General features: G+C 44.4%; 1 protein-coding gene across 3 annotated transcripts in view; it reads right to left on the bottom strand.

Moving 5' to 3' along the window:
- Positions 1–14,146, bottom strand: part of SGCD (sarcoglycan delta) — a 756,997-nt gene that overhangs the window by 309,783 nt on the left and 433,068 nt on the right. The window contains exon 1 of one of the 3 annotated variants that reach the window (XM_044281195.1): positions 1,951–2,101. The exons of the other annotated variants lie outside the window; for them this stretch is intronic. The gene's annotated coding sequence lies outside the window, so the exon portion shown is untranslated. Of the gene's footprint in view, positions 1–1,950; positions 2,102–14,146 lie in introns of those variants that run through there. 3 annotated transcript variants of the gene reach the window in all.

Raw genomic sequence — 14,146 nt, 5'->3', positions numbered from 1 at the left:
AGTACGGTTTGGAATAAGATTTACAGAGACTGCTGTTTCTGGGTTACCAGAAAACTGGTGCACACTAAGCCCTAAATATCATGCAGTCATTAACAATACAGATCTACTAAACAGTACGGTCCCACTTATCTTAATTAGAGCCTGTAATGTCTTGTATTGCCGCGTCACAACCAAGACATGATCACGCAGCGTGGTGGCACTCCAGGGGCCCCCGAGTGTATGACCACAAGGAGTGGCCATGCTGCACCTGGGATGCAGTTGCCTGCCATACAAATCTGTAGCAGCATCCTATTAGCTAATTCCAACCACTGTGTTTCTTCTGTTTTCATAGTGAATAGCCGTGCGTCCATCAAAAAAAGTCATATGTAAACATACCCTATGATTGGATTTACTCTGGACTTTTTTGATCACATATAAAAACCATGGAAAAACCACACGTGGTTTTTCTGTGGGTTTCCGTGCATACAGGAGAAGCACACCACTTTTATAAACTTTACCTATACAAGCCACATGGTCAAAATCCACACTGCAAACTGCAACAACTCTACATGGTCTGGTTTTACTGATCTGTTGCACAGAAAACTGAAAAAAGTTTTAAAAAGTTTCTCTTTTTGACAGGCGCAGATCAACCAAGGTGGAAAAACACAAACCTTTGTGGATTAACAACTCGGATGCAGCATGGTTCGAGTATTTGCATCACCAAAACAAACACAGATGAGTGAAGAAGCCTGTGTATTCTCCGTAACTTGCTATTTTATTAAGTGCCAAAAATGCAGCATTTCCACTAAATCGCAGTAACCACGTAGTAGTTTTCAAAATGTTTTCTTACCTGTTTTGTATAATTACGATCTTTTTGCAAGTGAAAAAACAACACAAAATGTCATGTGCCAATACAACCTTAGATGACGCAATTGTTTGATAAATATGATACATGCCACCTGCCACCCCAATGCTGCCCTGATCATGGGGAGGTCTGGCAGCAGTTATCAATGGGAGTCAAGTCCAGTCCTTCTTGTTTTTCAGACCCGTGCATTCGAAACGTAAGATACTCCGCGTGCATTCCATTTCCGTATGTCCGTTTAGCAAAAAAATAGAACATGTCCTATTATTGGCCGCATCACGGACAAGGATAGGATTGTTTTATTCGGGGCCAGCTGTTCTGTTCCGCAAAATACAGAATACACACAGACGTCATCCGTATTTATTGCGGACCACAAAATACATACGGTCGTGTGAATGAGCCCAAATGTGTGATGCACTGAGATTCTATGGGAAATAGAGGGGGGTCTTGAGAGGGGCACCGCTTCTATTACATTCATACAGTATGACTCAAAAGCCGATCTAAGACCTCATCAACACGCTGGAGCCATGTGCCTGGAGGTTGTCCAGACAAAATCCTTGAGGTTCCTTATGACAGAGCTGAGTCTGCATTTTGCGTCGATATAGGGTGACTTCGTACAGCACCATATTGCAAAGTCCCATGGTACACGGCAAGAAAGCTGCATCAAATGTGGGTAAAGCATGACCCAACAGAAATCTAGGGGTGACGTATAACACCTCCATACAACAGGTGGTAGAGAACCGCAATACATCTGTCTGCGTGACACGTGCACATTACATTTCTAATTGTCATATTACCACCAAACAAAATCCATCTGATAAGCATAAAACAGCAATACATGATGAAAGAATACTCAGTAATAGGCAGTTAGGACCTAAGACGGACACGCTCTGGGGTACCATAGTAAATCTAATAACTTACAAACATGGATAAGTTTCAAAGGAGGTTTTGGGTGAGAAGTAGGGAACTGGGAAGTATGGCTAGCTGCATGTTTCCTCGTGTGACATCACCGCCCACAGTTTGTGTTAGATTAGCCCTGTCAGTCATGTCACCAGACCCCCAAACCAGCCTGGACAACCCCTGTAAACTTCTACTCCAGATGTCCTTACCTTTCAATATCTGGACATAAACAAGCCCCTCGCCACTAGCATAGCAGGAGAGGAGGGCTCCACGGACTTCACTGTACCCAGTCAGCCAGGCCTGAGCTCCAATGCCTGCACTGTCTCTGTCTCACATTTTCCAGTCACAAACTTGCAGCCAAGACCCTGCCCAGCCCCTAAGAATTTCCTGCTCTCTACCTCATCTCTATTGAAGCCTTGCGGCCTCGCTATTGCATGGAGAAGCTGCCAGGATCTGAACAGCTCCTGCTCTCTGCTCACTGACATGAAGTGGGGAACACATGTTTTACATTACTGGGCTTCCTCTTCTTCCTCCTGAATACCCCCAGGGCTCGAGATAATGATACTGATCATAGAAATAAACAGACCAGAAACAAAAGTGTGCGCCCGCAAATCAGAGTATTATAGGATATCTACACAAAACGCTTCACTGACTATAAGAAAATGACAGCAAGTATTGCTCATATCTGATCTGTTTATACCGCCCACATATTCTGCAGCGCAGTGCACTGTTTGTCATCCCCCCCCATCCCTGTTAGCGGTGGGACTGACCGTCTAATTTCCCTATCTCACACAGGAAAATGTCATAGGCAGCCCATAAACCTATCATACCAACTCCATGCAAAAGGTTCGGATCAGAACCCAGCACCCTACTGAAGCAAGCGACAATGCAAACCTTTTGATAGAGACACTGGGGCATTGTTTTTTTTAGGCTGGTCTTATTTCCCCCCTTGCGCTGCTGTAAGTTTTGCCTAATTTATGAAGAGGCGAGTGCCTCGTTTCAAATGAAGACGCATCTATGGCAGTCCTGGCACCTGGTGTAAAAACTATGCTAGCCCCTGGCAGGCATAGCTTTTCACCAACATTTACACCAGTTTCCACAACCTCCCACTCACACCACCCACTCCGTCCGTTCCGGCCCATGAAACCGGCTGTGCAACTAAATATTGTTGCACGGCTAGTTAAAAATGGGAACTGCGACTATTTTTCAACTAAAATAGTCACGGAGAGAGCTGCAGCAGAAAGGATATGTCCCCTGATCTGTGATAGAGAGAGAGAGAGAGAGAGAGAGCTGCAGCAGAAAGGATATGTCCCCTGCTCTGTGATAGGGAGAGAGCTGCAGCAGAAAGGATATGTTCCCTGATCTGTGATAGAGAGAGAGAGCTGCAGCAGAAAGGATATGTTCCCTGATCTGTGATAGAGAGAGAGAGCTACAGCAGAAAGGATATGTTCCCTGATCTGTGATAGAGAGAGAGAGAGCTGCAGCAGAAAGGATATGTCCCCTGATCTGTGATAGAGAGAGAGCTGCAGCAGAAAGGATATGTCCTCTGATCTGTGATAGAGAGAGAGAGCTGCAGCAGAAAGGATATGTCCTCTGATCTGTGATAGGGAGAGAGTTACAGCAGAAAAGACATGCCCTATGAGAAAAGACATGCCCCTAATCTGGCTGAGCAATTGGAGCAATGTATGGGGAGATCTATGGATCCATGTGAGGTATAGGGCCGGTTCTAGCTTTGTTAGAGATTGTCATGTACTATATAATGTCTGATTTTCATTTAATACATTAATCATAGGAAACCCCCTTTAGGTGAAAAATTGGGCCTCATGAATAGAACTGTTCTAATAATAAGTCTCACTGTTGGCCATAACACCCTTTGGAAAAATGAAAGCTGGAATCTGATTCGTTGCTCTGGGACGCCTATAGTTTTTATTTGGAACCTGTCACGTTGAATATGGTGTCTCAGCTGCAGGCAGCATATTATAGAGCAGGAGGAGCTGAGCAGATTTATATATAGCTGTTTACCGCTGGCCCAGTGACGTCACGAACAGTATCAGTGTCCTGGGCGGGGCTAAGCTCTGTTCACTTGAATGGAGCTTAGCCCCGCCCAGGCCAGTTGATACAAGTTGTGACGTCACTGGGCCTGCGGTAAACAGTGAGAAGGCCGCGGCACCGTTGCCTTCTCAAACAGCTGATCGGCGGGGGTTCCGGGTGTTGGACCCTCGCCGATCAGATGCTGATGATCTATCCAGAGGATAGATCATCAGTTTAAAAAAACTCCAGAACCCCTTTATATTCCTGCTCATTCTGGACTTTGAAATCAAGGAGACGGTCCTATCAGTGATTGACAGCCTTCCCTCTATGATTGTGTATACAGAGAAAGCTGTCAATCACTGATAGGACCGCCTCCTTGACTTCAAAGTCCAGAATGAGCAGGAATTTAAGTGAATAAAATACAAGTTATACCGATTTTTTTCCTATAAAGCTATATATCAATCTGCTCAGCTCCTTCTGCTCTCTAATATGGTACCTTCAGCTCAGACACCGTATTCAACATGACAGGTTCCCTTTAAGCATTTTGGCGACGGACAGAACAACAATGTCCTAGTTTCCTATCCAATGAAAGTCCGGCTTTTATCTTCTAATTTTCAGCAGAAAACTAAAATATGGATTGGAATTGGTTACTGTCTGTTATTTCTGTAACAGTTTCAGTATGTGAGGCTGAGGATGTTCAGTGCTGTAATCCAAGGATGTTTATCTCAGGAATCAGCAAGGCGTTGCTGGGCAATTAGGAAGTAACGCTGTCACCTGTCTGATCTTCTGTACTCTGCCACTCATTACGTGGTGGGGGGGATAAATACCCATGTAGAGAGATGGCTTTGTGGTTCTTGACTTCCTGAGGTTTTTTATGTCCTTCAAGGGAAGAGGCTTTATTCTGTAGTGCGTTAAGCTATAACCAGGCTTTATCACCTTATTTCTGGCAGACACTTTCTTAAAGTGACATTAAATGGACACGCCGAAGAAATGATTATAAATGGGAGTGGATGCCCTTTAAAAGTGCCCAGAACCTTCTGTCATCATTAAATTTTGATAGATATCGACTTCAATCTTATTTAAAAAAAGATCTACAGTTTGATGTAGGAAAAATAAACTGTCCCATAATGCAATGCAATGCAGATTGCTGCGTTCTAGGGGCTCAACAAAATTGTTATCGGTATGCCCTTTAACAGGCTTGTTGACTGTTTCCTATTAAAACCAGCAGTATTGCAAATGCAGCTCTGGGCTTTAATACAGATTATAACTAAGGATCAGATTTGATATAATATAACTTTTTTCTGTACAGGGTCCTCAGTAAGGCTATGTGCACATCTGAATCAAAGGCTCCATAAGGAGCCTCCATTGCAGAATCCATCCTTGACAGGAAGAATAGTATAGAATGTAGTACTGTTCTTCACTATGATGGACACCAAGATGAAACTTAAGGGGCCAAAATCCAGCAGATAATTGCTAACGAGCGCTCATAGGAACACTCATTAGTGAATATCTGGCGGTGTAAAGGAGCCGCCGATTACCCAATGAACGAGCATTGTGCGGATACAAAAATTGATGTTTGCCGGCAGCAGATCGTGTAGTCTAAACATGCCCTGCAGCTGGCAAACAACGAGTCTGTATGTGGGTGAGAGATGGCATTAGAGATGGTATTAGCGATCGCTCCTGCCTATAATGTGATGAAGATGGCTGCATGTTGCTTTCCTTCGCTGACAAGCAGGCGATTGCTGGGAAAGAACATTTCCTTCCTGTATCATCCTGTCTAAAGAGACCTTTAAGTCAATGAGGTCCATTGAGCGCTGTTGCTGCTGGTTAGCCTTACTTGTGCAACTTTCTAGGCTTAGTTAAAGGGGTTGTCCAAGATAACTAAAAATCCCAGACAATTTCTACAACGTCTTAAGATAAAGAAACATGATATACTCACCCGTTTCTCTAGTGCCGTGCTCTGTGGCGCTGGTCCTTGCAAACAGCATTGGTGATGTGCCTGGACACTGCAGCCAATCATTGTCCTCAGCAGTCTACAGAAGTAGCATGACAAAGAGAGGTGTAGGAGCTAGAAGGTGATATAGGGTGCATGAGGCGGGGTTAGCAATTAATGGGCAGATCTAGGAAGAAGTGAGGAGAAATTTATATAATCAGGGGCCAGAGGACTAAGGATCTTTTCCCACAGGAGCTGAAGAAGATGAGTTGAATAGTCTTTCTGTGCACGATAGCTTCTCTGTATTTTCTTCTCAGTGTCTTCCAAAGTTGTTTGACTGAAAGGGCTAGGCTTAATGACAGAGGAGAGTCTAGGCCTGTCAATGAAACAACTGTGGCACTGGGAGGAGAATACAGTGGAGCTGTGTTGTACCAAGGGACACAGCCCTGCCTTTGGTGCATTAAATGACTAATTTGCAAATAGGAGTCGAAAGATGCAAGGACGAATTGAAGACCAAAAGGTATGTTTATTAGACCAGGAAGGAGCACCAGAAGGAATTGGGCTTAGGTTAATACTGATTTTCCAGATGACAAACTCCCTTTAAGGCAGAGTTTCTCAACTCCGATCCTCGGAACCCACCTACCGGTCAGGATTTGAGAGTATCCCACAGAATGAATACCAGAGGTAAGTCCTGATGCACGGACACTAATTATATCACCTGCTGAAATCCTGAAAACATGACTGGTAGGTGGGTCCCGAGGACCGGAGTTGAGAAACCCTGCTTTAAGCCCATTTCACACAGCCAGTGTTCGGTCAGTGATTGTGAGCCAAAACCAGTAGCGTCTCTAATCAGAACAGGTGCTGATCTTTCCCTTATATCTTATCTCTGTGTAGCCTCCATTCCTGCTTTTGGCTCACAGTCACTGATGGAAATCACTGACCGAAACACTGACGTGTGAATAAGGCCTTACCCTCTTGGTTGTGTTAATATAGTTGGGGTCGTTTCCCAGTTTAATGAGACAAAAGATAAATGAGACAAAGATAAATCATTACAGAACTTTTTCCACCTTTAATGTGACCTATAAACTGTACCACTTAATTAAAAAACAAACTGAAATCTTTTAGGTGGAGGGAAGAAAAACAAAAAAAAACTAAAATAATGTGGTTGCATAAGTGTGCACACCCTCTTATAGCTGGGGTTGCAGCTGTGTTCAGAATTAAGCAATCACATTCAAAATCATGTTAAATAGGAGTCAGCATACGCCTGCCATCATTTAAAGTGCTTCTGATTAACCCCAAATAAAGTTCATCTGCTCTAGTTAGTCTTTCCTGAAATTTTCTTAGTCGCACCCCACAGCAAAAGCCATGGTCCACAGAGAGCTTCCAAAGCATCAGAGGGATCTCATTGTTAAAAGGTATCAGTCAGGAGAAGGGTACAAAATAATTTCCAAGGCATTAGATATACCATGGAACACAGTGAAGACAGTCATCATCAAGTGGAGAAAATATGGCACAACAGTGACATTACCAAGAACTGGACGTCCCTCCAAAATTGATGAAAAGACGAGAAGAAAACTGGTCTGGGAGGCTACCAAGAGGCCTACAGCAACATTAAAGGAGCTTCAGGAATATCTGGCAAGTACTGGCTGTGTGGTACATGTGACAACAATCTCCCGTATTCTTCATATGTCTTGGCTATAGGGTAGAGTGGCAAGACGAAAGCCTTTTCTTACGAAGAAAAACATCCAAGCCAGGCTACATTTTGCAAAAACACATCTGAAGTCTCCCAAAAGCATGTGGGAAAAGGTGTTATGGTCTGATGAAACCAAGGTTGAACTTTTTGGCCATAGTTCCAAAAGATATGTTTGACGCAAAAACAACACTGCACATCACCAAAAGAACACCATACCCACAATGAAGCATGGTGGTGGCAGCATCATGCTTTGGGGCTGTTTTTCTTCAGCTGGAACTGGGCCCTTAGTTAAGCTAATGTCACGGACGGGGTTGCAGAAAACTAGAAGACACAAATGAAGATCCGACTGACTTGATCCAAAACTAAGGAACAAGAGGGTAAGCCCTGTAACAGCCCTAGCACTCTCCCTTACTGCTCAGCCTATGCAAAAATCTCTATGGTAGATAATTGCATACCCTCGTTCCTCGACTGTATGACACCTGAACACCCTATAATAGTGAGGGGACACGACCACCGGCTCCCTACACTAAATACGGAGGGAGTCAGGGTCACCTAGGATCAAGACCACAGGAAAACAGAAATAAAGGAACAGACTTATCTTGTGGATGCAGCAGTAGCAGCTTCTAGCATCAGCACAGTCCAGGAAGTTGTATAAACCGCAAGGTGAGGCAGTATGGGGAGGAGATATATAGGGAGGCAATCACTGCTAATAGATGACAGCTGGGAGAGGGAGGAGAGATGTCAAAACGAAAGCAAAACAAAAGAAGATCATGCAGGAAGTACTGAAGAACGTCTATCAGAACTTCTCAAAGATCTGGTGGTGACAGTACCCCTCCCTCTACGAGTGGACTCCGGACACTCAGAGCCCACCTTCTCAGGATGGGACCTATGGAATGCCCTGAGAAGACGAGTGGCCTTAATGTCCGCCACTGGAACCCACATCCTCTCCTCAGGACCATAACCCTCCCAATGAATGAGGTACTGAAGAGAACCGCGGACAATACGAGAGTCCACAATCCTAGAGACCTGAAATTCAAGATTACCATCAACCACAATCGGAGGAGGAGGCAAAGAGGAGGGTACAGTGGGTTGGACATAAGGTTTTAATAGGGACTTGTGAAAAACATTATGGATCTTCCAAGTCTGAGGAAGATCAAGACGGTAGGCAACGGGATTGATGACGGACAAGATTTTGTAAGGCCCAATAAACTTAGGACCCAACTTCCAGGAGGGAACCTTCAATTTGATATTCTTAGTAGACAACCATACCAGATCACCAACATTCAGGTCCGGACCAGGCACACGTCTCTTATCCGCCACACGCTTATATCTCTCACTCATGCTCTTTAGATTATCCTGAATCTTTTGCCAAATAGATGACAAAGACGAGGAGAATCTCTCCTCATCAGGTAAATCAGAAGCCCCCTCTCCAGAGAATGTCCCAAACTGCGGATGAAACCCATATGCACCAAAAAATATTGACTTATCAGAGGACTCCTGACGACGGTTATTTAAAGCAAACTCAGCAAGGGAGAGAAAAGAACACCAATCCTCCTGATTCTCCGCCACAAAACAACGCAGATATGTCTCCAGATTCTGATTGACGCGCTCTGTCTGGCCATTCGAATGCGGGTGAAAAGCAGAAGAAAATGACAACCGAACCCCCAAGCGAGAACAGAAGGCCTTCCAGAATCTGGAAACAAACTGCGTGCCCCTATCAGAGACTATGTCTGAAGGGATACTATGCAGTTTAACAATGTGATCAATAAATGCCTGCGCCAGCGTTTTAGCATTGGGCAAGCCAGGAAAAGGAACAAAATGCGCCATTTTGCTAAAACGGTCCACCACCACCAGAATCACAGTCTGCCCCGAGGAACAAGGCAGGTCAGTCATGAAATCCATGGACAGATGTGTCCAAGGACGGGAAGGAATGGGTAACGGAAGGAGAGGACCCGATGGCCGTGAATAAGGGACTTTGGCACGAGCGCAGGTCTCGCAGGCTGCCACAAAACCCTCAACCGACTTACGAAGAGCCGGCCACCAGAATCTCCGAGCAATGAGATCCAGTGTGGCTCAACCCCCGGGTGCCTAGCAAGGACAGTATCGTGGTGCTCCTTAAAAACCTTGTGTCGCAAAGCGAGAGGCACAAACAACTTCCCAGGATGACAAAGATCAGCAGCCTCTGCCTGGGCTGCCAGAACCTCTGCCTCCAATTCAGGATAAAGAGCAGACACAACCACCCCTTCAGCCAAAATGGGACCCGGGTCTTCAAAGTTCCCCCCTCCCGGAAAACAACGTGACAAGGCATCCGCCAGCATATTCTTAACCCCAGGGCGGAAAGTGACAACAAAATTAAACCTTGAAAAGAACAAAGACTATCTGGCCTGTCTCGGGTTCAGACGCTTGGCTGACTCCAAGTAGGCCAGATTCTTATGGTCGGTAAACACAGTAATAGGGTGTCTGGCTCCCTCTAGCCAATGGCGCCATTCCTCAAAAGCTAACTTGATGGCCAACAACTCCCTATCTCCCACATCATAATTTCTCTCTGCGGAGGAGAGTTTCTTCAAGAAAAAGGCACACGGTCACCATTTGGCAGGAGAGGGACCCTGAGACAAGACCGCACCCACACCCACCTCAGAAGCGTCAACCTCAACTATGAAGGGTAGAGAGACATCAGGTTGTACCAAGATGGGAGCGGAAGCAAAACTCTCCTTGATCCCAGAAAAGGCCTTATGCGCTTCTACCGACCATGAGGAAAAATCTACCCCCTTTCTAGTCATATCAGTGAGTGGTTTAACAACAGAGGAATAATTCCAAATGAACTTCATGTAATAATTGCCAAAACCCAAAAAGCGCATCAGCGCCTTCTGATTCTCAGGAAGCTCCCACTGAAGCACAGCGCGGACCTTCTCGGGGTCCATGCGAAAACCAGAAGTGGAGAGAATAAACCCCAGAAATTGAATTTCTGGAACCGCAAACACACATTTTTCCAGTTTAGCGTACAATTTATTCTCCCGCAGAATGAGCAAGACCTGACATAGGTGGTCCTGAGTAGTTTTGAAATCAGGAGAAAAAAATCAAAATGTCATCTAGATACACTAGTACAAATTTCCCCATCAAATGATAAAAAATGCTGTTCACAAAATGCTGGAAGACAGCTGGAGCATTCATCAAACCAAAAGGCATAACCAAATTCTCAAAATGGCCCTCAGGGGTATTGAAGGCCGTCTTCCATTTGTCTCCTTCTCTGACTCTGACCAGGTTGTATGCCCCTCTTAAATCCAACTTGGAAAAAACTTTAGCCCCAACAATCTGGTTAAACAGGTCCGGGATCAGAGGAAGCGGATAAGGGTCACGAATTGTGATACTGTTCAGCTCCCTGAAATCCAGACATGGTCTTAAAGAACCATCTTTTTTCTTAACAAAGAAAATAACAGCGGCAACAGGTGACTTCGAGGGTCGTATGTGTCCCTTTCTCAGGCTCTCAGAGATATAAGCACACATAGCGACCCTTTCAGGTTGGGAGAGATTGTATAAACGAGATTTAGGCAGCTTGGCACCTGGGATGAGATTAATAGGGCAATCGTACTCCCTGTGAGGGGGCAGCTCCTAAACACCACTCTCAGAAAACACATCTGAAAATTCAGAGAGAAAAGATGGTACAGTCTTAGTAGAAACCTCTGAAACAGATCTCGAGAGGCAATTCTCTCTGCAAAAGTCAATCCAACCATTTATTTGCCTCGCTTGCCAATCAATGGTGGGGTTATGTTTAGTGAGCCAGGGTAGCCCCAATACTAGAGGAGTAGGTAACCCGCTTAGGACAAAACATGACACATCCTCAACATGAGTATCACTCACAATCAAACGGATATTGTGAACTATGCCTTTTAACGATTTTTGAGAAAGTGGAGCGGAATCAATAGCAAAAACAGGTATGTCCTTTCCCAAAGTGCATACCTGGAAACCATGTGTTATAGCAAATTGATTATCAATTAGATTGACAGCTGCTCCACTATCTACAAAAATGCTCTCTAGCGCCACCCTGGCAGGTAGGACAAAACGGGAACTACAAGCAAACGGAAAACCTTCAATTTCCGCATCAACCTTGCCAATAGTAACAGATGGAACGTTTTTAGAGGACTTTTTTCTTTTTGTTACTTTATTACTTTATTACTCTCAAAAAACTGCCTGAATCTCCTAGAGGGACAAACATTTGCCAAATGATTTATACCTCCACAACAGAAACAAACCCTCCTCTAAGAGCTGAATCCTCTGTTGTTAGAGGCAAGCAAACCCAGCTGCATGGGCTCCTGCTCAGAGGGGAATGAGAGAGACTGAGACCCCTGCACACTGAAAGAGACCGCCGCACTGTCCTTGGACTGAGTATGACAGGAAGGAGTGATCTCTCCTCTCTCTCTAAGACGCTTGTCAATACGAACGGCCCGAGACATGGCACACTCCAAGGAGGTAGGTCTCTCATGAAAGGCAAATGCATCTTTCAATCCCTCTGAAAGACCATGGCAAAATTGACTTCGGAGTGCAGCATCATTCCAACCAGTATCAGCTGCCCATCTCCGAAATTCTGAACAGTATATCTCTGCGGACTGTTTACCCTGGCATAAAAGACGTAGTCTAGATTCAGCCAGAGCAATACGATCCGGATCACCATATATCTGACTCAGGGCTAAAAAAAAATCATCCACTGAACGGAAGGGCCGTGCCCCCACCGGCAGCGAAAAGGCCCAAGACTGACCGTTATCCCTGAGCAGCGAGATGATGATCCCCACCCTCTGCTCCTCATCACCAGAGGAATGGGGAAGTAGGCGAAAATGGAGTTTGCAAGCCTCTCTAAAACGAACAAAATTCTCACTACCCCCAGAGAATGTATCTGGGAGCGAGATCTTAGGCTCAGAACAAACTCCATGAACGCAAGCTGAACCGGTCACCTGAAACTGAGATACAGTTTTACGGAGATCTGCTACCTCACGGTTTACGGAGACTGCATGCGTTCAGTCAAAAGTGAAACCGGATCCAGGCTTGAGACGGTTTAGGCGGTTTATAATGTCACGGATGGTGTTGCAGAAAACTAGAAGACACAAATGAAGATCCGACTGACTTGATCCAAAACTAAGGAACAAGAGGGTAAGCCCTGTAACAGCCCTAGCACTCTCCCTTACTGCTCAGCCTATGCAAAAATCTCTATGGTAGATAATTGCATACCCTCGTTCCTCGACTGTATGACACCTAAACACCCTATAATAGTGAGGGGACACGACCACCGGCTCCCTACACTAAATACAGAGGGAGTCAGGGTCACCTAGGATCAAGACCACAGGAAAACAGAAATAAAGGAACAAACTTATCTTGTGGATGCAGCAGTAGCAGCTTCTAGCATCAGCACAGTCCAGGAAGTTGTATAAACCGCAAGGTGAGGCAGTATGGGGAGGAGATATATAGGGAGGCAATCACTGCTAATAGATGACAGCTGGGAGAGGGAGGAGAGATGTCAAAATGAAAGCAAAACAAAAGAAGATCATGCAGGAAGTACTGAAGAACGTCTATCAGAACTTCTCAAAGATCTGGTGGTGACAGCTAGAGGGAATTATGAACAGTTCCAAATACCAGCCAAAATTGAACAAAACCTTCAGGCTTCTGCTAGAAAGCTGAACATGAAGAGGAACTTCATCTTTCAGCATGACAACGACCCAAAGCATACATCCAAATCAACAAAGGAATGGCTTCACCAGAAGAAGATTAAAATTTTGGAATGGCCCAGCCAGAGCCCAGACCTGAATCCAATTGAAAATCTGTGGGGTGATCTGAAGAGGGCTGTGCACAGGAGATGCCCTCGCAATCTGACAGATTTGGAGTGTTTTTGCAAAGAAGAGTGGACAAATTTTGCCAAGTCAAAATGTGCCATGCTAATGGATTCATACCCAAAAAGACTGGGTGCTGTAATAAAATCAAAAGGTGCTTCAAAAAGTATTAGTTTACGGGTGTGCACACTTATACAACCATATTATTTTATTTTTTATATTTTTTCTTCCCTCTACCTAAAAGATTTCAGTTTATTTTTCAATTGAGTTGTACAGTTTATAGGTCACATTAAAGGTGGAAAAAGTTCTGAAATGATTTATCTGATCACAGAAACCTGACATTTTAACAGGGGTGTGTAGACTCTTTATATCCACTGTATATAGATAGCAGGAAAAAGCACTTTGGAATTACTTGGCTTTCTGCCCTGATTAGTAATATAATGTGATCTGATAGTTATCTAATCTGTGTTATTTGTCTCAACTATAGACAAACAATCTGAACCAATACACATAAAAGTCGTATAATTCATGTTTTTTTTTTTATTGAGCATGGGTTACATAAACCAAGGTTAAAAAAAAAAAACATTCTCAAATCGAGAAATTTCTGTTAAGATCAGTCCAAGAGCATAAGGCTACTTTCACATTAGCGTTTTCATTTTCCGGTATTGAGTTTTGTCCTAGGGGCTCAATACCGGAAAAAAACTGATCAGTTTTATCCTAATGCATTCTGAATGGAGAGTAATCCGTTCAGGATGCATCAGGATGTCTTCAGTTCAGTCACTGTACGGTTTTTGGACAGAGAAAATACCGCAGCATGCTGCAGTATTTTCTCCATCCAAAATGTTGGAATACTTGTTGGAATGCCGAATCTGGCATTATTTTACATTGAAATGCATTAATGCCGGATCCGGCTCTAAGTGTTCCGGAAAAAA

The sequence above is a fragment of the Bufo gargarizans genome, chromosome 2 (assembly GCF_014858855.1).
Source record: "Bufo gargarizans isolate SCDJY-AF-19 chromosome 2, ASM1485885v1, whole genome shotgun sequence".
In the NCBI taxonomy this organism is placed as follows: Eukaryota; Metazoa; Chordata; class Amphibia; order Anura; family Bufonidae; genus Bufo; species Bufo gargarizans.
This window is presented reverse-complemented; position numbering and strand designations above follow the sequence as displayed.